We start from the raw sequence: 26,355 nt of genomic DNA, 5'->3' as shown, positions 1-26,355 counted from the left end.
TATGAGTTAGAATTATACATTTTTCTCCAGCTCTGTCTGGGACCCTCTACTGTGATCCTTGTCAGAGAAGTTGGTGGCCGTAGCCAGGCACCATCTAGTTGTCCTGGTCTCAGTCTGGTGGAGGCTGTGGTACTCGTGGTCCGTTAGTCCTTTTTCAGACTATTTTTTTCCCTTGTGTCTTTGGTTTTCTTCATTCTCCCTTGCTCCAGACGGATGGGACCAGTGGAGTATCTTAGATGGCCGCTCACAAGCTTTTAAGACCACAGACGCTACTCACGAAAGTAGAATGTAGAACATTTTATTTATAAACTATGTTATGCCAATTGAGCTAGATGTTCCCCAAGACCATGGTCCCTACAGCCCTCAGCCCAGTAATTTCATCCCTCAGGGAGTATGGATGTGTCTATGGAGTTTCCATGACCTTGCCTTGGACAAGTTGTGTGGGCCTTCCCAGTATTGTGTACTGTTTTACCCTTCACCAAAGTTACCACTTATCTATTGTCTATTTAGTATTTTTCCCTCCCTTGTAACTATCAAAGATTGTTTCTTTTTGTGTGTAAACCTTTTCATGAGTTTTTGTAATAGTGGTCTCATACAATATTTGTCCTTTTGTGATTGACTTATTTCACTCAACATGACACCCTCCAGATTCATCCACGTTGTGAGATGCTTCGCAGATTCATCGTCGTTCTTTATCGCTGCATAGTATTCCATTGTGTGTATGTACCATAGTTTGTTTATCCATTCATCTGCTGACTGGCACCTAGGTTGTTTCCATCTTTTTGCTATTGTGAACAATGCTGCAATGAACATGGTGTGCATACGTCTATTTGTGTGATGGCTCTTATTTCTCTAGGATATATTCCTAGGAGTGAGATTGCTGGATCATATGGTATTTCTATTTCTACCTTTTTAAGGAAGCGCCATATTGTTTTCCAAAATGGTTGTACTATTTTGCATTCCCACCAGCAGTGCATAGGAGTTCCAATCTCCCCACAGCCTCTCCAACATTTGTTATTTTGTTTTTTTTGATTTATGCTAGTAAATCTACCACCACCAACTTCTCTGACAAGGATCACAGTAGAGGGTCCCGGACAGAGCTGGAGAAAAATGTATAATTCTAACTCATAAAAAAAAAAAAAGACCAGACTTCCTGGTCTGGCAGAGACTGGAGAAACCCCAAGAGTATGGCCTCTGGACACCCTTATAGCTCAGTAATGAAGACACTCCTGAAGTTCACCCTTCAGCCAAATATTCACCAAAAACCTGTTGCCATCAAGTCAGTACCAACGGTGAGATGGTATCTAATTGTGGTTTTGATTTGTATTTCTCTAATAGCCAGTGATCGTGAGCATTTCCTCATGTGCCTGTTAACCACTTGAATGTCTTCTTTGGTGAAGTGTCTGCTCATATCCTTTGCCAATTTTTTAACTGGATTATTTGTCTTTTTGTTGTAGAAGTGTTGGATTTTCCTATAGATTTTAGAGATTAGACCTTTGTCAGATTTGTCATAGCCAAAAATTTTTTCCTAGTCTGTAGGTTCCCTTTTCACTCTTTTGGTGAAGTCTTTTGATGAGCGTGTTTAATTTTTAGAAGATCCCAGTTATCTAGCTTATCTTCTAGTGTTTGTGTATTGTTAGTTATGGTTTGTACCTATTAACGCTGTATATTAGGGCCTCTAGCGTTGACCCTATTTTTTCTTCTATGATCTCTATAGTTTTTGGTTTTATATTTAGGTCTTTGATCCATTTTGAATTAGTTTTGACTTTTTTTTTTTTTCCCCCTGTATAAAGCTTTCCACTAGGCCCTGTGTTGTTCTCTAACTATCCAAGACTGGATATTTGCATGAGGGGTATGTAAACAATGCCTTGGCCTAAAACCTAGAATGTAAATAGAACATGAGTATGGGGTCCAAGTCCTCTTGTAGTGATCTCTTTTGGTTGGAGCGAGGTAGTGTTGAAAGGAAAGCTGCCTGTCCTTAGTAAACCACAGCAGCTTCAAAGGACTCAACCAGTAAATACTTCCTACAAGCTGGGTTCCCTACATGTACACATCACTGGGGGAGATATAAAGGCATAAAAGGTCTCAATTCCTAGGCCTTTGTAGGAAGCTTGCCCACTCACTGGGATAAAATATACACACACAAAAAGGTAAATGAAAACAGTACATTATAAAGGACCAAATATATGGTACTGAAAGTTTACCTTTGTGGCAAGTCACAGGTGGATTCTTAACCTGGACCTCCTGAAACTGTTTCCAAATGTGTGTGTGCACATGTGTGTGTGCATACACACACATGTGCTTACATATGTATATATTATTTTAGAGAAAGGTGCTAAAATTTCCATCAGATTCTCAAAATGGCTCAACTCCCTCCCCTTGAAATAGTACATACACATATAAATAACAATAAAGGCCCTCAAAAGTAAAATACCAAAATTGATAATATAATGTGGTCCTAGGATTCCTGGCACCTGACTCAATGGTCTGTCTCCACCTGGCTTATACCCACCTGTTGCTGTGGCAGAACTTCCTAAAGCATTAGGGGCTAAGTTTATGACTAGTCTGACACATTTTACCACTGTTCCAAATTTTGATATGGACATACCCTGAAGCTGAGCGAGGGGAATCCATCGTTTGAATTTGGTACCATAATACTCAGTCATGACATCAGGATAAGGTTAGTATACCCAGCCCCCACAGCTCAGTTTAGGGAGACCACATAGATGTGATATTGGTAGAACAGCCTCTTTATGACCGATCAGCAAGAGCACATGAAAGTTTAGTTGTAGAAAAAGCACACAAAATTTGAAACCTGAATTAATCTTTACCTGGGAAGGCAAAGATTGGGCATTCAAAGTACAAACATATGCAGTCCAAGTGCTGGGTATTCTAGGCATGTGGGAAGCAATAAAAAAAAAAAAAAAGATGTGAATGAATAAGTGAAGTGAGGCATAGGTAGTAAAGAAGGTTGAGATGAGGAACAAGATGGTAGAGGTAGAGACTGCAAGAATTATGTCTCTCCCTTATTGGGAAGCAGCATAGTTCCCACCCTTTGGAAGCTTAATGTTCAGTAGGAATGCAGGCATCCAGCTTCAATCATTCGACTAAATCATCACTATAGTCCCAATAAGGAGCCTTGGTTGCACAATGGTTAAGTGCTTTGCTGCTAACCAAAAGGTTGCAGTTCAAACCCATCCAGTGGTTCCGCAGGAGAAAGACCTGGCAATCTGCTCCAGTAAAGATTACAGTCTTGGAAACCCTATGGGGCAGTTCTACTCTGTCCTATGGGTCACTATGAGCTGGAATCTCAATATTGTGTCTGGCATAGAGTGGCAATAAATGAATGTTTACTTTAGGAATGAATAGTACAGGTAACCTGCACTGTTTGAAATCTCACTGTCTGAACTCAGGAGCCAAACAGATTCAGATAATGCAAAGTCCCATGCTACCTAAACACATTCACTATTTGAAGAGAGCTGGAAGGATGTGGAGAGTGAGTGATATCTGTGCTGCTGAATTTTTCTGATGCTTCTGTGCAGTAGTAGGGAAGATAAAATATATAAGCTTGCTCGTAAGGGACAGCCTAGAGGGGTAGATACTACTCTACCATAGTGTATCAGTTGAGAATGTATTTGGCTGCAGGTAACAGAAGTCTGACTGCTATGGCTTAACTACAAAGGGTTAATTTTTCTTACAGAACAAAGAGGTCTGGAGTTAGTGATGTAGCAACTCCACTAGAACAACAATGTCTCAGGCTTCTCCTGTTTCTCATTTTTGTCCTCTTCCTTATCACCTTCTTGGCTGCTCTACTTCCAGCCTGTACTGCAGGCAAGGAAAAGGGCAAGTAGAGAGAAGAAAGAGCAGTGCCTACCATCAAGAAGGCAAAATTTTTTCCAGATATCCTTGGCAGACCTTTGATTATGTTTCACTGACCAGAAATGTGTTACATAACCACCCCTCGCTGCAAGCAGTCTGGAACAGCGAGTATATTGACATCCAAAAAAAACCAGGGTCTACTGCTATGGAAGGAGTGGAAGGAGAGAATGGATGCTGGGTAAGAACTAATGATGTCTTCCACAAGTGTGATAAGTGCTATTCATCCATTCACCAAAAAAAAAAAAAAAGTTAAGCACTTTGTGCCAGGCACTGTTCCAGGTACTAGGGATGCAGCAGGAAATGAGACAGGCAAGGTTGCTGATTTACTGGAGCTTACACTCTGGTAGAATAAAAGTGACAATAAACAAATGAGTAGACATGATCACTTCAGATAGAACTAAAAGCTATAAAGACAAAGACAGAATCACATGAGAGTGATGGTCAAGTGATTAGAAGTCTGTCTGAGGAGGTGATCACAGTGATTGATCTGCATTATCTGTAGATCTGCATCTACCTGCATAAAATCACTTTATCCTCCCAGCAAACTTAAGTAGGTACCATTTTTATCTATACCATAAAAATATAAGGAAACTGGGGCACAGAATGGTTAAGTAACTTGCCAAAAGTCATGCAACTAGTAAGTAGCAGAGCTGGGCTTTGAACCAAGGCAGTTGTACTCTACAGCCTACTCAACCACTGAGTTATGCCACCTCTCTGCATGACAAACAGGATACTGTTCCAGTTATCTATCACTGCTTAACAAACCACCCCAAAATTTAGTGGCTTAAACACCATCATTTATTTTGCTAATGAATCTTCAATTTGGGCAGGGTTCAGTGGGGACAGCTCATTGCCACTGCAGAAAATGTCAGCTGGCGTGGACTGATTGGGAGCTGGAGGATGTACTTCCAAGATGGCTCATTCAGATGGCTGGCAAGTTGATGCTAGTTTTTGGTTCTCCATGTGGGCCTCTCCACGGGCAGCTTGGTTTTCCTCACACAGTGTCTGAGTTCCAAAAGTGAGCATCCCAAGGACCAGGCAGAAGCTGAATCACCTTTTATGACCTAGCCTCAAATCCAAAGGGAGGGAACTACACCTCACCTCTCAGTAGTATGAGTGTCAAAGTCACACTGTCAGAAAAACATGTGGGGTGTGAGATATTGTGGCTGTTTCTGGGAAGTACAATCAACCACAGATGCACTGGAGGCAAAAGGAGGGATATCAAATCCAGTCTAAGATGGGGGTAAAGAGGTGGTCTTTGAAAGTAGGGGGTGGGAGGAGGAGGAGGATGTTGATACTTGAGCTGAATCTTTCTTAAAAAACTAAGTTGAAATTCTGGCTCCACCATCCATTTATTCAATTCATTAAAGAAATACTGAGCATCTGCTATGAGTCAGGTGCAATGCTGGACTCTGTGGATACAATCATTAATAAGACACAGTTTCTGCCCTCAAGAGCTTACAGTTTAGTGGGAGATTCAGAGAAGTCTGTGAGCCTCTTGTCATTCTGCTTCTTTTACAGAGAGGCAGGAGGGGCTTTTAAAATACACATCTGATCACGCCAGCTTCCCTGTTTAAAGTCTTCAAGCCTTCCCAATCCTCTTAAGATGAAGAAAGAAACCCTTACCATGGTCCACAAGGCCCTGCAGGATTTATTCCCTGCTTACCTTGCCAGGCTCTTCCTTGTCTCCCACATTGGCTTTTCAGTACCTTCAACTCCCCCAAGCTCCTCTCTGTCAGGACCTTCTCGTAAGTTATTCCTGTCTGGAATACTCCACCCTCCACTCTTCATTTAGACAATTCCTGCTCCTTAAAGTCTCTGCTTAAATGTCACTTTCTCAGAGAGGTCTTCCCTGATCCCTCCAATTACGTTGAGTCTCTCATCATGCCCTCTCAGGCGGCCCTGAAACATAATTATTATAAAAATATTAGAGTAATTAGTTGTTTAATGTCCATCTTCCTCCCTTCTTAGACTGTAAGATTCATGAGGGTAGGCACCATGTCTCTTACTTGTCACTGAATACCAGTAGCTAGTCCAGTGCCCCACCCATAGCAGTTACTCTGTAAATATTCACAGAATGAAAAAATGTGATAAACGTTAAAAAGGACCAAGCACAAAATGTCTCAGAACCATACATCAGGAACACCTAACCCAGTCCTGTGAGATGAAGGAAGGCATTCTGGATAAGTGCCATCCCAAGACGGGACCTGCAGGATAAGGAGTTAGCCAAGTAGAGAGGAGGGTGAGGGGCTAGATGGAGGAGAGAATGCTTCCTACAAAGAATAAATAGCATGTACAAAGGTGAGAGAGAATGTGGAGAGCTCAGAAGCAGAAAGAAGTGCAGCCTGATGAAGCTAAGTGGAGACAGGCAAGGAGGGGCAATGAGAGATGTTGAGGCCTAACCAGGTTATGTGAGGATTTGTGAACCAGGTTAAGGTTTTTTTAAACTGGGATATAATTCACATACCATAAAATTCACCCCCTTAAAGTATACAACTCAGGCTTAAGGGTTTTACAGGGAGAATGACATTATTAGATTTGCATTTTAAAAGGGTAACTACTACAATGCGGAGAAGAGATTGGAGGGGAAACAGAGTGGAGACAGGGAGACTAGTGGATGCTACTGCAGCAGTCCAGGAAAGACATGAAAGTTACCTGAACTAGGTTAGTGGCGGTGGTGATCAGAGAAGATGGACTGAAGTTAGGAGAGAACTGCATGACTTGGTAACTTATTGGATTTGGGGGTGGGGAGAGTCTGAGGAAGAGGGAAGAGTCAAGGATGACATCCAGGATTCTGGCCTGAGTGACTAGGACGATGGTGGATCCACTGACTGAGAAGAGGAATGCTGGAAAAGGAATGTTTGGGGAGGAAGATGGTGAATTTTTTGTTGGATGTATGAGGCAACGTTGGGACATGCGAATGCAGATGTTCAGATGTGGTTGGATATAAGGGACAAGATCCTAAAAGAACTCTGAATTAGAACTCTAAAGAAAACCCAAAAAATGAACCGACTGCCACTGAGTTGATTTTGAATCATAGTGACATTATAGGGCAGAGGAGAACTGCCCCATAGGGTTTCCAAGGCTGTAATCTTTACAGAAGCAGACTGCCACATTTTTCTCCCACGGAGCAGTTGGTGGGTTCAAATGCCAACTCTTTGGTTAGCAGTTGAACACTTAACCACTGCTCCACCAGGGCTCCTTGCTAGAGCTGTAGATGTGGGAATTACTAGCACAGATAATAACTATAGCCAAAGGCAAGAATGAGATCACCTCAAGAATAAAGTGTGATCTAAGCAGAGGGCCTGGGAAGAGCAATATTTAAGGGAAGGAGGAAGAAAAGGAGACTCAGAAGGAAGCCAGAGAGGTGGGAGAAACCCAGGAAAATGGTACCATGGAAGCCAAAGGAAGAGCGCACAAGAGAAGGGAGTGGTAAACAGTGTAAATGTTACACAGAGGTTAAGTAAGATGAGCACTTGAGTGTCCATGGATTTAGCAAACAGAGGGTCAACGGTGGTTTTGTTAAAGAAGTCAGGTTGTATTTGGATGAGGTTTTGTAATTGTTGTAGTTGTAATGGGATTTTCTTAGAAAATCAGCTGCAGAGGAGAGGAGTTTTTTGGCTGTGTAACCATGCACAAAATACTTACCTTCCTTTAGGTTCCATTTCTTCAACTATAAAATAGAAACGATAGAAATAAGTTGTTTTTGTTGTGTGTCGTCGAGTCCATTCCAACTCACAGCGACCCTATAGGACAGAGTAGAACTGTCCCATAGGGTTTCCTAGGCTGTAATCTTTTTTTTTTGAAATCATTATTATTATTTTTAATTGAACTTTAGATGAAGGTTTACAGAACTAACTTCTCATTAAACAGTTAGTACATATGTTGTTTTATGGCATTGGTTAACAACCCCATGACATATCAGTACTCTCCCTTCTCAACCCTGGGTTCCCTATTACCAGTTTTCCTGTTGCCTCCTGCCTTCTAGTCCTTGCCTCTGGGCTGGTGTGCTCCTTTAGTCTCGTTTTGTCCTATGGGTCTGTCTAATCTTTGGCTAAAAGGTGAACCTCTGGAGCAATTTCATTACTGGTCTAAAAGGGTATCCAGGAGTCATACTCTCAGGGTTTCTCTAGCCTCTGTCAGGCCAGTAAGTCTGGTCTTTTTCTGTGAGTTAGAATTTTGTTCTACATTTTTCTCCAGCTCTGTCCAGGACCCTCTATTGTGATCCCTGTCAGAGCAGTCAGTGATGGTAACTGGGCATCATCTGGTTGTACTGGACTCAGTCTGGTGGAGGCTATAGTAATTGTGGTCCATTAGTCCTTTGGACTAATCTTTCCCTTGTGTCTTTAGTTTTCTTCATTTTCCCTTGCTCCTGAAGAGGTGATACCAGTGGTGTACCTTAGATGGCCCTAGGCTGTAATCTTTATAGGAGCAGATTGCCAGGTCTTTTCTCCTGTGGAACTGCTAGTGGGTCCAATCTTTTGGTTAGCAGTTAGCAGCCAAGTGCTTTAACCATTGCACCACGAGGACTCCTTAGAAATAGGTAAGGTGGCACTAAGAACAATAGGCATAAAACAGGACATGTCTCCCTAAACAGAAGCTACCTTATAGTGTTGAGCAGATTAAATGAAATAAGGCATGGGAAAATACCCAGTGCTGTATAGGGTCCTTGGAATAAGCACTCCAAAAAAAAAAAAAAGTTTCCCTTTCCTTGTGCTATCCACTCTTTATTTAGTAACTAAATGTTGGTGCAGTGGTTAAGAGCTTGGCTGCTAACCAAAAGGTCGGCTGTTTGAATCCACCAGCCGCTCCCTGGAAACCCTTTAGGGCGGTTCTACTCTGTCCTATAGGGTAGCTATGAGTCGGAATTGACTCAACAGCAATGGGTTTTTTTTGTTTGTTTGTTTCCCTTGGGATTTCCTGAGATTTAGTGGTACTTGGCATCTAGGTATCATTTGATTAGAAAATTAGTAGACCGAATCTGTGAACACAGATCTCCAGCCTAACAATAATGTTTGTACCTCCATGAGGGGAATTATTTGAGTCCTGTACAATGTGATTTGGTTCAGAGTTGAACTTACATAAGGTGGGGGAAAGCAAAAAAATGAGGCCAACTACTGGGAGCAATCAGCTCTTTGCTACTTATGTTTAAGGTGCTAGTCATAACTCAAGTTGTGAATCCTGTCATTTTGGAATCAACTTAAAAGTGAATCTCTCCAAAGTAAGGAATGGCTATATAGTAAACTTTATTGTTTGGAGTAACAGCTACCAGTTATCAAGTGCCTTATTATAGCCAGTGTTTTATGTAAGTCAACTCACTTAGTCCTCACAACCATGTAAGGCAGGCAATAAATAACCCTGATTTACAGTTGAGGAAGCTGAAACCTGAAGGATAAGTAGCTTGCCCAGGGTCACAATTAGTAAGTAACAGAGCTTGGATTACAGGCACTACCTCTCTGACTCCAAAGCCCAAACTCCTTCTCTAATAGAGGGAGTGGTGCTACAGGAAATCTGAAAATAAACTTTATTATTTGGCTCTGGAATACACTTTAGAAATTACACAGTTTTGGAATATACAGAAACTTAAAAAAAAAAAATCAATTTACTAATTATATCTAATTTAGTCTGAAATTATAATGACTCTCCTTGAATGGAGAGATAGGTGGTGAAAGGGCCAAGATCAGGTGAAGGGGCAAGAGGAAGCCAGCTTGGGCTTAGTGTTTACCATTACAAATCTATACCCTGAAAGATAGTTAATCAGCTGGGAAGGATGTCAGGATGATTCTGCTGGAACAACTGTAGCTTGAGAACAGATAGAAAGCAGGGTATTCTAGTTGGCTAGTCAATAAAAAAACTACTAAGAAATTGTTAAAAGGCAATGTCAAGAGGAAACAAAAGTTTGGCTTTTGCCATTTTGTATAGGAATATTATATTCAGTTTCCATCATAGTGGTCAGTCAAAGCAGAGTTAAAAGAAACTGAGAGAAAGCAAAGACAAAAGATTTGGGGCTTAAATCTTCCTCTTTTTGTTAAGGTATTCCCTTACTCAATGCAGGGCAGGGGAAAGGATTTAGCTAAAAGGCAGCAATAGCAATTTAAGGTGCTATTGAGCAGATTAGGTAAAATCCTTTAATTGAGAAGACATACTGCACTACATGGATTCTTCATTAGGTACTAGAGGTACAGAGAACTCTTCCACAGCTCAGAAATGTTAAGTATTTCTAAAAGGATGCCACTCTATCATATCAAGATAAGCACTTAGAAATAAACTAATTATGCCCTTTAAGCCAGATTCTTTCTCAAATCCTTGACAATGGCACCCCAATTCTTGAGTCATGGTATCACCTGATTGTCTCCTTTTCTTCATCAAATCCATCAAGGTACAAGAGAATCGAAAGAGCCTGGGCATAAGTGCCTGTTTCTCTTTTCAACTGCTCTGACCTTGGACAAATTATTTAACCTCCCTTTGCCTGTTTCCTCATCTGTAAAATGGAGATTATTATCGTTTCTACATCATAAGATTATTGGAAGGGTCAATTGAGTTTGTATATATTAAGTACTTAGGCTAGTTCCCGGACACAGAATAAAACACTCAATAAAGATTAGTAATCACATGAAGAGTGCCCAGAACAGAAGCTCAAAAGAGACAAGGAACTTCCCCCAGAGCCAACAGAGAGAAAGCCTTCCCCTAGGGCCAACACCCTGAATTTGGACTTTTAGCCTCCTAAACTGTAAGAAAATAAATTTGTTACAGCAAAAAAAAAAAAAAAAAAAAAAAAAAGAGCAATCATCATTTTACTGTTCATCTATTTGCACATTATAATTTATTTTTGTATTGCTTCTGTTGGTCTTTTTATTGTTGATTTTTATGAATTCTTTATTTCATCAAGAATACTAATACTAGCTCACTATCTTCCTTTCCACTCCCTTACTCCTGGTCCCTAATACAATGTTGGCGTATTCTGGAGCCAGCACCTGGCCCAGCAGCTTCCTGATCACAGCAGAGGTAGGCAACAGATCTTTGGTGGGCCAGCTCTACAGTGTTTTTCTCTTTCCTGAAAGCCCAGACTGCAGTACTTCTCTGGCCCTTCCAACAATTTTGTAAGCCCTAATTTCCAGGATAAAATGCCTTTCTGCTTAAAAGAGCAAGAGTAGGTTCTGTTATCTCCAACTCTGTCATGACACACAATATTTGCTGAATGAATAAATGGTTTGTCAGAAATGATACAGATATTTTCCTGGTTTGTCTTTTAATTTTGTTTATGATGTTTTCTTACAGACATTTTTTATTCAGGTTAATCGATATTTTCCTGTATAGTTGTTGCATGTATGTTTGTTAAGGCCTTTTTTACCTCTAAGATCAGGAAAATATTCATTTACATTTAGTTCTAGTTCTTTTAAGTTTTGTTTTAAATTTAGTGCTTTAATCCATCTGAAACTATTTTGGTAAATGGTGTGAAGTAAGGACGTGATTTTTATATTTTCTACATAATTTTCCATTTACCAGTGATACATTTTTGCCCCACTGATTTAAAATATTACCTTTACCATATATTAAATACTTGGAGTAGCCAACAAATATATACAGAGTGCCTATGCTGTGCCTGGCAATGTGCTGGATTGCCGTAATAATGAGCTAGGTAACAGAGTCTGATGAGAGAAAAAGGGTAATATGGTAGCACACAGGAGGGGCACCTATCATAGGCATGGTGAGTCAGGAAGTTTTATTTGCTTACTGTATGACAAACATGTGCTAAGGACTTTAAATGAATAATTCCATTGACTTCACATGTTAAGTTTCACAAAAATAAGACTTACTTACAGCCATTTTAGGAGGCTGGCTGCTAACCAAACTGTCGGCAGTTTGAATCCACCAGCCACTCCTTGGAAACCCTATCGGGTAGTTCTACTCTGTTCTATAGAATCGCTATGAGTTGGAATTGACTCAGTGGCAACAGGTTTGGTTTTTAGTTTATAGCCATTTTGGTTGAAGAAACTGAAACCCAGAGAAGTGGAGACAGGATACGGACCCAGATCTCTCTGACTCCTGAGTCCAAGCTCTTAAGTACAGTGTCTAACCACTAATCCAAGCAGTACTGCCTCTTTGAAGGGGAACTGAGGAGGAGCCAGAGAGGAAGGAGAAAAACCAGGAATGTGAAATCACAGAAGCCAAGCAAAGACTATTTCAAGAAGGGAATGGGCAAGTTAAGAACTAAGAAATATCCTCTGAATTTAGCAAATGGGAGGTTGTTGGTAATCTTGGTGAAAGCAGTTTCAGTGGAGTGGCGGGCTCAGAGGGTTGGAAAATGAGTGGGGAAGTGAAGTAGATAGTGAATGCAGATAACTCTTTCAAGAGGCTTGGCTTTGAATGGGTGTAGAAAGGTAGGGTGGCAGCTAAACAGACCCAGAAGATTCCTTTTGAAGATAGGGAGATTTGAAAACATTTAAATGTGATTGAAGCAGCCCTGGTGGTGCAGTGGTTAAGCACTTGGCTGCTAACTGAAAGCTCGGAGGTTTGAACCCACCAGCAACTCCTTGGGAGAAAGATGTGGCAGCCTGCTTCCATAAAGATTACAGCCTTAGAAACCCTATTCTACCCTGTCCTATAGGGTCACTATGAGTCGGAATCGACTCAATGGCAACGGCTTTGGTTTGGTTTTAATAAATGTGATTGGGAAAGAGCAAGTAAAATGAGAGATAAAGGAGGGTTAGGGACTCACTGGTAAACAGTCCCTGAAAAGGTGGAAGCGGTGGAAGCCACAGCCCAAGTATAGGGATTAGCTTCAGACAGAAGCTCGACAGAAGAGGGAGGAAGGGAAGAACAAATACGGACATAGTTAAATATGTAGGTTTAGTGTCAGTAATTCAAGGGAGCTCATCTAATAATCTGGTTCCTCGAAGTAGATGATGAGATTTTCTACTGAGTGTGAGGAGGAGGAGGTTTGAGGAATTTGAGGAAGGTTTGAAAAAGCTACTGTGGAGAACTGAAAGGAAGCTGACTAGAGAAAGGATTTCTGGGCAATATACATTTACAGGAGCCTTTGTGGCACAGTGATTAAGCACTTGGCTGCTAACCGAAAGGTTGATTGTTTGAACCCACCAACTGCTCTGTGGAAGAGAGATGTGGCAGTCTGCTTCCATAAAGATTACAGCCTCAGAAATGCTATGGGACAGTTCTACACTGTCCTACAGAGTCTCTATGAGTTGGAATCGACTCAACAGCAACAGACTTTGGAACAGGTTATACATTTGTAGTGACACCAATCTGAATGGTCATGGTGTTTTCTTCAGCAGCAACTGCATGCTGCGAATAAATGAAAAGACAAGTAATCCAAGGCTGGGGTTTTCAGGAAGGAAAATAAGGAGAGGAAATAGACGTTGGCAGAAGAGTGGTTGAAATGACAGACCGTGGAAACTACGCGGGATAGGAAAGTAGGTGAAGACAGGGAGGAGCTGATCAGGAGAAAATGGAAGAGTTAAGGGATTAGAATGTCTCATGGATCCAAAAAATGGTAGAGTATAAGTAAACAAGAGAGGTAGAAAAAGGTTGTGGCCAAAGTGGGGGGCTTAAATTTAGTTATTGCAGCGGTGGTAAGTCCAGAGGTGGGAAGAAAAGGTAGAACAGAGAGAAAGGTCTCTGCAAATTAGGGAGTCGAGGGACTGAGAGGTCTGGGTGACGAATTCATGTGGATTCTGACATTCCCCAAGATGCAGGACTGAGCCAGGTGCCAGTCTTCAATGAATGAGAGGAATGATCAGGAGATAAGTAGAAGACAGTGAGGAAGAGAAGTGGGGGAGTATACGGTCAGAATGCAGGAGCCTTAAAGAAACAGGGGCTTTTTATGCAGGATGAAGGAATCTGGAAGCAACCCTTGGGATAAAGAATTAGATTATACCTCATAACCCTCAGGTATGTGGTCTGCTTCCAGATTTATTCTTCTGTATATTTTAAACTATTTGGAATAGCCAAACTTCATGATACTGTCTTCTCACTCTATATATGTTTTTTTTTTTTAAATTTTTTTTAATTTAAATGATAGAATACCCGCTCTTTACAGAAAATTCCAGGTAGAGAAGTATGTTGTTGTTGTTAGGTGCCGTCGAGTTTGTTCTGACTCATAGTGACCCTATGTACAACAGAACAAAACACTGCTCGGTCCTGCACCATCCTCACAACTGTTGCTGTGTTTGAGCCCATTGTTGCAGCTACTATGTCAATCCATCTTGTTGAGGGTCTTCCTCTTTTTCGATGACCCTCTACTTTACCAAGCAGAATGTCCTTCTCCAGGGACTGATCCCTCATGATAACATGTCCAAAGTACATGAGACAAAGAAAGTATAAAGATATAGGAAAAAAAATCATTCTTATTCCTATCACTCAGCAAAAACCATTATCAACATTTTAATCTTTTCTTTCTAGTATTTTTCTACATGGTTGAGATTTTACAACATGTATGATTTTATATTGTTTTATTCACTTAACATTAGACCATACGCATTTGCTCATGCCATTAAGAACTTTTGTCAATGTGGGAAAAGGTTAACAATCTAAATCTAAGTGAAGACTATATGGGTGTTCACTGTACTCTTTCAACCTTTCTGTAGGTTTGAAATTTTTCAAAATTAAATTACAGGTGGAGAGGGAACTAATCTCAAAGGAAAAGAAAGGGAATAAGCACAAAATTCAGGATACTGGCTGGGGGAGGGAAGAGGGAACTGGGATGTAGGAGGACCACATGAAGCTTTAAAGATATTACTAATTTTATATTTATTAAACTGATGATGGGTACACATGTTCTTCTTAATATTTTTTGAAGTTCACATCTTATATAAATTCATTTGACTGTGACATAGTTCTCAATAATAGATAAAATTTTTAATTAAAAAACTCTGTAAATAATATCTTAATGGTTGCTCATAATCTTTAACTGCTATTTAACTTCCTCAACAAAACCAGCTTTAAAGGTGACCAACTGCTAAATCCAGGACTTTTCTCAGTTTGCACTCTTCTTTTACTCAGGGGTTTTTAGTATATGTGCAAGGCTGTGCAACCATCACCACTATCTAATACCAGAACATCTTCATCACTTCAAAGAGAAACTCCACAGCTATTAGCAGTCACTCCCCACTCTCCTCTCCTCCTAGCCCCTAGCAACCGCTAGTCTACTTTCTGTGTCTAAGGATTTGCCAGTTCTGTACATTTCATATAAATGGAATCATACAATATATGGCCTTTTGTGTTTGGCTTCTTTTACCTAGTATAATGTCTTCAAGGTTCATCCATGTTGTAGAATGTATCAGTACTTCATGCATTTTTACGGTTGAATAATATTCCACTGTATGGGTATCCCACATTTTGCTTACTCATTCATCAGTTGATGGACATCTGGGTTGTTTCCACTTTTTGGCTATTATGGATAATGCTGCTATGAGGATTCATGTACAGTTTTTTTATATGAACATGTGTTTTCAATTCTCTTAGGTATATACTAGGAGTGAAATTTTTGGGTCAAATGGTGACTCAGCTTAACTTTTTGAGAAAACACAGCAACAAGCAAGCCATCACAGTATCACAAACTGACAGATGAATGATAGGAAGTCCACATACTTTCTGCTAAATACTTTCTTATTTGACCTAGTCTGCCCTTCCTCCTCCTATTATATAAATCCTAGTTATCTTTAGAGGCCAACTTCACATATGTTGTTGTTGTTAGGTGCCATCAAGTCAGTTCCGACTCACAGTGACCCTGTGTACAAAAAAGCAAAACACTGCCCAGTCCTGTGGCATCCTCACAATCGTTGCTATGTTTGAGCCCACTGTTACAGCCACTCTGTCAATCCATCTCATTGAGGGGATTCCTCTTTTTCGCTGACCCTGTACTTTACCGAGCATGATGTCCTTCTCCAGAGACTGGTCCCTCCTGATAACATGTTTCCAAAGTATGTGAGAGGAAGTCTCACCATCCTGGCTTCTAAGCAGCATTCTGGCTGTACTTCTTCCAAGACAGACTTGTTCGTTCTTCTGGCAGTCCATGCTATAGTCAATATTCTTTGCCAACACCGGAATTCAAAGGCATCAATTCTTCTTTAGTCTTCCTTATCCATTGTCCAGCTTTCGCATGCATATGAGACGACTGAAAAACCATGGCTTGGATCAGGCGCACCTTAGTCCTTAAGGTGACACTTCAGCTTTTTAACACTTTGAAGAGATCTTTTGCAGCAGGTTTGCCCAATGCAATATATTGTTTGATTTCTTGACTGCTGCTTACATGGGCATTGATTGAGGACCCAAGTAAAATGAAATTCTTGATAACTTCAATATTTTCTCCTTTTGCATGATGTTGATTTCTGGTCCACTTGTGAGGATTTTTGTTTTCTTTATGTTGAGGTGTAATCCATACTGAAGGCTGTAGTCTTTGATCTTCATCAGTAAGTGCTTCAAGTCCTCTTCACTTTCAGCAAGCTATATTGCAGGTTGTTAATGAGTCTTCCTCCAATCCTGATGCTGCGTCCTTCTTCATATAGTCCAACTTCTCATATTATTTGTTCAGCATACAGACTGAATAAGTATGGTGAAAGGATACAACTCTGATGCACACCTTTTCTGATTTTAAACCGTGCAGTATCCCCCCTGTTCTGTTCAGATGACTGGTCTCTGTACAGGTTCCTCATGAGTACAATTAAGTGTTCTGGAATTCCCATTCTTCGCAGAGTTATCCATAATTTATTATGATCCACACAGGCAAATGCCTTTGCATACTCAATAAAACACAGGTAAACATCTTTCTGCTTTCTCTGCTTTCAGCCAAGATCAATCTGACATCAGCAATGACAGTCCTTGTTCCATATCCTCTTAATTCAGCTTGAATTTCTGGCAGTTCCCTGTTGATATACTGCTGCAACTGTTTTTTAATTATCTTCGGCATGATTTTACTTGCATGTAATATTAATGATATTGTTCTATAATTTCCACATTCTGTTGGATCACCTTTCTTTGGAATGGGCTTGAATATGGATCTCTTACAAATTTGGATCTTACAAATTTTTGGATCCAAATATGTATCTTACAAATTTCTTGGCACAGACGAGTGAGAGCTTCCAGCATTGCATCCATTTGTTGAAACATTTCAATTGGTTTTCCCTCAATGCCTGGAGCCTTGTTTTTTGCCAATGCCTTCACTGCAGCTTGGACTTCATCCTTCAGTACCATTGGCTCTTGATCATATGCTACCTCCTGAAATGGTTGAACATCGACCAATTCTTTTTTTGTACAGTGACTCTATGTATTCCTTCCATCTTCTTTTGATGCTTCCTGCATTGTTCAATTTTTTGCTCATAGAATCCTTCAATATTGCAACTTGGGGGCTTGAAGTTTTTCTTCAGTTCTTTCACCCTGAGAAATGCCAAGCGTGTTCTTCCCTTTTGGCTTTATATCTCCAGGTCCTTGCACACTTCGCCCTCTGAATTCTTCTGTTCAGCTCTTTTTACTTCATCATTTCTTCTGTTGGCTTTAGCTACTCTATGTTCAAGAGCAAGTTTCAGAGTCTCTTCTGACATCCATTTTGGTCTTTTTTTCTTTCCTATCTTTTTAATGACCTTTTTCTTTTTTCATGTACAATGTCCTTGGTGTCATCCCACAACTCGTCTGGTCTTCGGTCATTAGTGTTTAATGTGTCAAATCTATTCTTGAGATGGTCTCTAAATTTAGGTGAGCTATACTCAAAATCATACTTTGGCTCTCAAGGACTTGTTTTAATTTTCTTCAGCTTCAACTTGAACTTGCATATGAGCAATTGATGATCTGTTCCACAGTCAGCCCCTGGCCTTATTCTGACTGATGATATCGAGCTTTTCCATCATCTCTTTCCACAGATGTAGTCGATTTGATTCCTGTGTATTCCATCCAGCAAGGCTGCCATTTATGTTGTTGAAAAAGGTATTTGCAACAAAGAAATCATTGGTTTTGCAAAATTCTGTTATGCAATCTCTTGCATCACTTCTATCACTAAGGCCATATTTTCTAAGTACTGATCTTTCTTCGTTTCCAACTTTTGCATTCCAATCACCAGTAATTATCAATGAACCTTGACTGCATGTTTGATCAATTTCAGACCGCAGGAGTTGGTAAAAATCTTAAATTTCTTCATCTTTGGCATTAATGGTTGGTGTGTAAATTTGAATATTCATATTAATTTGTTTTCTTTGTAGATGTATGGATATTACCCTATCACTGACAGAGTTGTACTTCAGGGTAGATCTTGAAATGCTCTTTTTGACAATGAATGTGATGCCATTCTTCTTTGATTTTTCATTCCCGGCATAGTAGACTATAGGATTGTCTGATTCAAAATGACCAACACCAGTCCATTTCAGCTCACTAATGCCTAGGATATCTATCTTCAAATATTCCATTTCATTTTTGACAACTTCCAGTTTTCTACATTCATACTTCATACATTCCACATTCTGATTATTAATGGATGTTCGCAACTGTTTCTTCTCATTTTGAGTCATGCCACATAACCAAACGAAGGTCCCAAAGGCTTTATTCCATCCACATCATGCTCAAGGCAGATAGTTTTTACTAGTTAAGGTAAAGTATTGTTTGGTTTTAAGAAGACTTCAGGGATATTTTTAAGTTTTAAAGATTATCTCAGGGCAATAGTTTCAGGGGTTCTCCAGCCCCCTTGGCTCCAGAAATTCTGGAGTGTACGAGAATGTGAAATTCTATTCTGAATTCCCCCCCTTTTGATTATGATTCTATAGAACCTTTGATCAAAATGTTCAGCAATAGTAGCCGAGCACCATCCAGTTCTTCTGGTCTCATGGCAAAGGAGACTATTGTTCATGAAGGCGATTAGCCACACATTCCACATCCTCTTCCTATTCCTGACACTCTTCTTCCTCTGTTGCTCCAGGCAAACAGCAACCAATTGTCGTGCCTTGGATGGCTGCAGCTTGCTTTTTTACATTTAACAGTATATTTCAGGATCTTACCATGTCCATACATATAGCTATAACTCATTTTTCTTAACTGCTACATAATTATTTAGCTGTTCCTTACTGTTGGAGATTTAGGGTGTTTCCAACTGTTTTGCTAGTACAATCAGTGCTGTAATGAACATCTTTGTGCAAGTCACCTCATGCACAAGTGTGATGACTGTTTCCCTAGAGTGGATGGTGAGAGGTGGAATTCTGTGTCAGAAAACGTGTAAGTTTAAAAATGTAATAAATACAATTAAATTTGCCTTTGCCAGTTCTGTAGTGTGGTTGTTATAGGTAACAACTGTTATATACATATCTTCAATTTCACGTATCAGTTCCTTTAAAACCTAGGACATCCCATTGATTTAAAAGTTGTGTAGTATATAGTACAAAGAACACCAGACTGGAAACCAGAAGGTATTAGTTCAAATCCTGGTTCTGTCCCTAACTACTTGATCTTAGCCAATCCTTTCAAAGCTGGGCCCCAGTTTCTGAACCTATAAAATTGAACTGATGCTTCCCAATATATGATACCTATACTACCAGTAGCAAACAGGATGCTTTTATTCTTTCATTGATTTCTATTTAGTAATTATTTGTATTTTAAAATAGGAAAAATATAATTACTGTATAAAATCAAGGATTTGTAGATATTATTTCTTAGTTCTATAAAATTTACTTTCTTTATGGACATTGAAGTTAAAGAAAATGAGTCAATTTAAAGAAAAATATTATGCATATAATATAGGTCGTATAAAGATATGGAAAATCATAAATATGATATATGAAGGACTAAAGTTTCCTTTTATAAAATCAAGAAGTTAGAAAAAAGTAGATCTTATCGACAACCAGCAAAATGTAAAATGTCAAAAAAAAGAAAAAAAAAAAAAAAAAAAGTGAGTGATCAACATGGAGTTGCTGAATTTTTATTGTGCCAAGTAAGGATGTTAAAAGCAACAACAAAACACAGACCTATATGCCCATCACCATTATTTTATAAAAAGATAATAAAAATGTTTTGTAATTATAAAAATAGTACATGTATATTGAAAATATTTCAAACTGAACAGAAGTATAGAAAGTCACTCTCTCTCTCTCTCCAATCTATCACAGACACCTTTCCATACAAATCTACCTCATTTTTAGAAAAGGCTTCTTAAAAAATTTTTTTCATTCTGCTAAAAATATAATAAAACATCTGACAATTCCACAATTTTTACATGTATAATTCAGTGACACTGATTACATTCATCATGCCATGCAACCATTACCACTATCCTTTTCCAAATTATTCCACAACCATTAAGAGAAACTCAGTGCCCCCTAAGCAATTACTCCCACCTTCCCCCTCCCTCCTGCCCCTGGTAACTACTAATAAGCTTTGGTCTTTATACATTTGCCTATTTCATGTAAGTGGGATCATATAATATTCTTTTATGATTAACTTATTTCACTAAAAAAAGTTTAAAAAACATATTAAATATATAATACAAATGTGCATAAGAAATATTTGTGTACACATTTGTTACATATATAAGTATACATAAGAAACATATAATCTCAGAATAAAAGACAGACATTCCCGGGAAAAGTGAGGTGGCACCTTTACTTAGCTATTTGGGAACCACTGGTTTAGATGAGTTTCCATCTCTCAAATTCCATGATTAGATCTAGGATATCCTGAACACTTATGCCTTTCATTAATATCACTAACCTACATATTTCAAAAGACAATTAGGAATATCTTTAATATCTCCTTGGGTAGAGAATCATAAATTGCAAAGTCTCTTTTCAGTCCTTCAATCTGCTTGCTGCATGCAGACATGTCTGTACTTTATCAATCATTCTCATTGGGTTTTCTATGTAAGAGTTAACCTGGGGTCCATGGACTTCAGAATATTCATAACATCATGAACAGACATGATATTCTGTGTATATATTTTGCTTCTGGGGAAAGGATTTATAACTTCTATGATTTGAAAAAGTTAGAAACTATCGCTTTAGATTGTTTCTTATTTTTGGTTTAAATAAATAGTCTTTTATTATTGGCTTTATAGTCCCTTACAAAGTTTCTTCTAGTTCTTTTTTCAGAGGCCCATCTAATTTCTGGTTTGCATTTGACAGCTGCATTTCTGAGTTCCTTGTTCTCACCCGAAGTCTTCTTATTTAAAAAAAAGAAAAAGCACTCTCCTCAACCAATTAGTCATATGGACTTCAAATTTTTTATTTAATTTTTATTTTTTGAAGTACAGTAAGACAGAAAAAGGCAAAGAGTGAAGCCCACACTGAAACTGACAGGCAGGGAGACAAGCAGCTAGAGACAGCGAGACACACAGGCCCAGATAAAAGGCCTAAGAGAGACAACAGACAGGCAAAAGAAATGTAGAGAAACCTGGGAACACCGAAGGAGAGATGCAGTAACTGAGCAGATAAAGAAGGATGGCAGAAAAACAGACAGGCTGCCAGGGAGAGAAAGAATGACTGACAGAGAGGCAGGCAAGATCTCCCACAGGGACACAGACAGGCAAACAGAAAGGGGTAGAGGGAGAGAAGGACAGCAAAGGCAGAAAATGACAAGGAAAAAAGGAAGACAGAGTGATAACTGTGTTTTATACTACACAGTACTTTATAATTTATAAATTGCTATAACATACATAAGGAGTGCTGGTGGCACAGTGGTTAAGTGCTCAGCTGCTAACTGAAAGGTCAGCAGTTTGAACCCACCAGCTGCTCTGTGGGAGAAAGATGTGGCAGTCTGCCTCTGTAAAGATCACAGCCTTAGAAACCCTATGGGGCAGTTCTACTCTGTCCTATAGAGTTGCTATTGACTTGATGGCAGTGAGTTTAGATTACATACATTATTGCAGGCAGACAGATGGGGTGATGATGGGGTACAGGCCAATCAGACAGAGAGAGGGGAGATGGCCAATCAGAAAGGGAGGCAAGAATGAAGACCAAGATAGACAGCCAAGACGAAAGACAGAACCAAGAAAAGAGAAGTGAGAGAGGGAGAAAGGGAAAGAGAGGAGAGAGAAGGAGACAGAGGCTGAAACAGTTATACTCAGGAATACAGGCAGTAAAAAAGCAGAAATGAAAGAACAGTGCATTGTGTGTAGAAGTCTTATTATCTTTCTGGAAGAGATCTGGATAAATAGAGGCTGTGTCTTTCTTTGCCCCAAAGAACTGTAAAATCTCTAAGGTGGGATGTGAGAGAAGCCAAAAGGGAGGATGAAAAAGGAGACAAGTCGTAGTAAGAAGCAGAAGTTTTTAGACTAGAAGGAAGACAAACTTCTTGGGCAGGCCTATGTCAACAACCTAAAAGGATTTACATTTATATGCCTTTAAAGAATTCATACAGACTAAGTGGGAAAAGCAGGGTAGGCCTCTATCTACTCTATGTATGTGTGACAGTTCAGCTTACAAACTATTTGTAGTTATTAACTACAGCTATGTCTGACAGTGGTCTCACATCTTTTCTCAATTAATACATACGTCAACGATGAAGAGACCAACAAGGATGTGCTCTCACTAAGCCAACTGACTGCCAGGAACAGATTAGGAGAGAACAAGCCCTTCCTAAGTTCTCCTCAGGTACTGGTAGTAAAAACATAAAACTAGTGACTAAAAACCAAAACCAAACCCACTGCCATCGAGTTGATTCTGATTCATGGTGATCCCACGTATTATAGAGTAGAAACTGCTCCACAGGGTTTGCTTGGCTGTAATCTTTATGGCAGCAGATTGCCAAGCCTTTCTTCAGTGGCACTGCTGGGAGGATCTGAACCACCAACCTTTAGGTTAAAAGTTGAGCACAAACCATTTGCACTAGAAACAAGCAACTAGTCAATCAAAAAGATAAGTGTCATAAAGTAGAATAAAAAAAGACAAGAGGCAAGAGACGGTAGGCCCCTAACTAGGAAGGGATCCTGACTGAGAGAGGCATAAGCATGTAGCCAAACTGGGAGAGAAGTAGTACAGTGAAAAGCAAGTAAGCTAATGCGCGTGCTTGCGCGCGCGCGCGCGCGTGTTGTTCTCCGGAACAATGTCCATGAAACGTGAAATAGTGGCTGCCTCTGGGGAGAGGAATTAGAGGATTGAGGGAAAGGGACAGGTGGGAGTCTTACTTTTCACAGAATACCTTTTATACTTTAAAAAATGTGTACCATGTGTATGTACTACCTATTCAAGAGCTGATTGGGGAAAAAAAAGAAAAAAGAAAAGCAAGCAGGATGTGGACAGCAAGAGCCATCCAGGCAAACAGATAATAAAATGCAGGAAGATAGTGAAGATCCTGGGAGAATGACAAAAAGACTAACTGAGGCAGGCAGACTAACTGGGTAGCCAAAAAGACAGACAGAAAGAGATAACTGAGAATGAAGGCAGGTAGTGAGAGAAGGCAGGGTAGGGGATACAGCAAGAAGATAGATAAGAGTTTGGGGCCGGGGGGAGAAAGACGATTACCATTGGTGGAGTGTTGGCATAGAGGAAACCAAGAGAGAAAAACCTGGTAAGTGGGAAGTTTAAAAGACACAGGTATTAAACAGTGGGATACCAGCAGGCAAGTAGAGTAGACAGACAAGAAGACAGACATAAAAGGGAAGTAAGGAAAAATCATGAACTTAACAGGTATAAGTAAGTGAATAGACAGAAAGGCAAGATAAGAGGCAAACGGAGATAGGGAACCATGGCAGGGCCTGGAGGGTAGACAAACCAAGAGAAGCAGGCTAAAAAAGTGATAGAGACAGGCAGGCGGGGAGACAGATGGCTAGAGAGAGAGTGGTGGGCAAACAGCCAGAGAAGCAGACAGACAACCAGAGAGAGAGAAAGAGGCTGCCAACCAGCCAGGGAAGAGCAGACAGGCAAGCAGGCAGACACCATAATAGGAGCAAGCAGGTAGAAAAGCAGATGGAAACCAGGATAGAAGAAAAAAATCAAGGGGTCAGTAGGGAGGAAGAAGAGAACAGAAGAGAATACAAGCTGGCAGAGGCAAAGAAGGAAAGGAGAGAGAACCAGGCAAATTAACAGATTCATATACAAAGCACACTCAAGAGACAGCATGACACACAGCCACCCAAAAACCCATCTTTAGTCACCCACACCTGCAGATCATGGCACATGTGGCAGGCAGGTAGAGGCACTCATCACAGAGGGAAAGGGTCACAGAGGGAGAGGGTCACAGAGGCAGAGAGACTGCGATGCACATGATGCACAGTGTGGCCCACACACGTGTGGAGACACTCTTCCCAGACACAGTATGATCCATAGACACATACAGGGTGGGGCAGAAAGGAGAAAGACAAGCACACATAAGGAAGAGGCATACACAGAGACCAGAAAACAGAAGTAAACAGAAGACAGAGATGGAAAGTCACTTAGAGGTGACAGAGCCTTACGGTCAAAGGGATGAGAGACAGTCTCAGTGTGAAATAAAGACACACATACAGAGAAGCCCATATACAGAGAGGGAAACCCCAATGGACTAGTACAGAGACTGAGAGAGAAGACAGGAGAGTAAAATCTGGTGGAAGAAGAATAGGAATCAGACTCACTACAGGAATGATAAGGAAGGAGCAGCAACAGAATTCCAAAGATTAAGAAAAAGATAGAAACCAATGCTCCGCAATGTGTGTCGTGGGCGGGGGTGGGGGTGGGGTGGAGACTGAATATAAAGACTATTTTAGCCTCTTAAACAAAAACTTGTGTATTTACTCCCCATCACTAATACCTTCTGGTTGCTGCCTACCTGCCTTTCCCTCTTAGGATGGTCCTGGGCACTGCAGAGGCTGAAGGGCTGGCACCTCTACTTAAGAGATAGAAAAATAATCTAGATAGAAATGATTCCACAGGCATGGGATGGGAAGCAAGAGAAGGGGCAAAGTGTGATCAAAAGGACAGGCGAAAACAAGAGTAAGAAAAAAGTGACAAGAATGAAAAAAGGAAGAACTGAGCTATCTACCTTCCTATCTTTGCTAGCATTGCTTGTTGCCACCTCCAACTGGCCCAAGTTTCATTTTATGTCTAGATCTCTCCGGTCAAGTCTGTGGAGGACAAAGCTACTTTTGGATTCCTTTCCAACCTTCCATGTGATTACTGGTACCATTTTAAGATAAACACTGGAGTACAGGTGGAAATCAAAGATTAGAAAGTCAGATGAAAACACCTGAATGTAACCCCCTACCTCTTTCTCTCAGTCCCAGTTACTTTTCTCTTTCACACAGTACCTCAGTTTCTTCCACTTTGAGTGTTGGAGATCATGGAGGAAGGAAATGTACTGAAATGGGAGAAAAGAGAAAATAATTTCACAATCGTCAGACTTGACTTTCCCCTTTATTCTAAAAATCTGTTCTATTTACCCCAAATTAATTTCCTAAGTCAGATGAATTTTACATTCAAACAATTAATGAAGGGAGGGGGGAAGGGGGAAAAGTGTGAAGATAAAATTTACAGCAATTATAAAATCACTGAAAAGGCTGGGCAAAGGGGAGAATCAAACATGGACTCCTTTGAAAAAAACTCAATCATCGTATCTATTCATATCTCTCCCCCAAAACTCACTAGAATTTCTATCACTTTTTTTAAAGAAAGAAGAAAAAAATCCAGTATCGCTTTTCACTTAAAAGATACGTACACAATTAAATGCATTTTGACTTCAATGAGGTATGCAGAAACAGATTTATATATAAACATATATTTCATCTTTTGCTTTTCAATGCCTGAAGGGGAAAAAAAAAAAAAAACCTTCACATCAAACCACTCCCTTCTGAAGTATTCAGAAAAAAAAAAAAAGCTTTTCTTTAGAGAAGGGAGGTGGGGAGGAAGAGACTAGTAAAGAAAAGAGAAAAATTAAATCTAGTTGGACTAGTATTTAACTAGTTAACCTTTAACAATTTATGCTGATGTCAGACTGAGCATGAGTACTGATTAATGCCCCCCCTTCAAATATTTTTTATAAGGGGGGAGTTAGTCACAGCAGCCATTTTTGTTTTATGCAGAAATCCTTCATGCCCCCCCAAACACACACACACACACACACACACACACACACACGCACACTTCAGTACACAAGGAAAATATCTCTATTAATCTGTGCACTAATCAGTTATGAAAAAAGGGAGAAATTTGTGGGTTTCTGGGTAAAAGCTTGGAGATGGGGGTGTAACAGGGAGGAGAATGGGGGGGTGAAAAATGAAATATTAAGCCAGCCATTTTGTTTTAAAAGGGGATTTTTCCCCCTCTCCCTTTCTTCATGGAGGGGGTGGCGGTCCTGGAGGGGGGGTTGTTTTAAAAATAATTTCAAGGCGGCCATCTTAGTGCTTCAGCTCTGAGAAATATTTCTGAGCGCCCCCCTCAGAATTTAAATATATTTAAAGCAACGGAGAGGGGGGTAGAGAGAAGTCGAAAACTTTTATATATATATATTATTTTTTTTAATCCCCCTTTCTTGTTCTTTTGGGAGGAAGGAGAGGCAAAAAAGTCTCTCCTGAAAATTTTC

The 26,355-nt window shown here is 40.0% G+C and overlaps 1 long non-coding RNA gene across 1 annotated transcript; it reads right to left on the bottom strand.

Annotated features, from left to right (window-relative positions):
* Nucleotides 1-1,799: 1,799 nt before the first annotated feature.
* Nucleotides 1,800-25,077, bottom strand: LOC111820504 (uncharacterized). Its single transcript, XR_002824053.1, has 3 exons — nt 25,042-25,077; nt 7,528-7,552; nt 1,800-5,781 (listed from the first exon to the last, which is right to left on the bottom strand). It is a non-coding gene; the product is annotated as an uncharacterized LOC111820504 (long non-coding RNA).
* Nucleotides 25,078-26,355: the final 1,278 nt, after the last annotated feature.

This window comes from Trichechus manatus, unplaced genomic scaffold, assembly GCF_000243295.1.
Source record: "Trichechus manatus latirostris isolate Lorelei unplaced genomic scaffold, TriManLat1.0 scaffold00040, whole genome shotgun sequence".
Taxonomy (NCBI): domain Eukaryota; kingdom Metazoa; phylum Chordata; class Mammalia; order Sirenia; family Trichechidae; genus Trichechus; species Trichechus manatus.
This window is presented reverse-complemented; position numbering and strand designations above follow the sequence as displayed.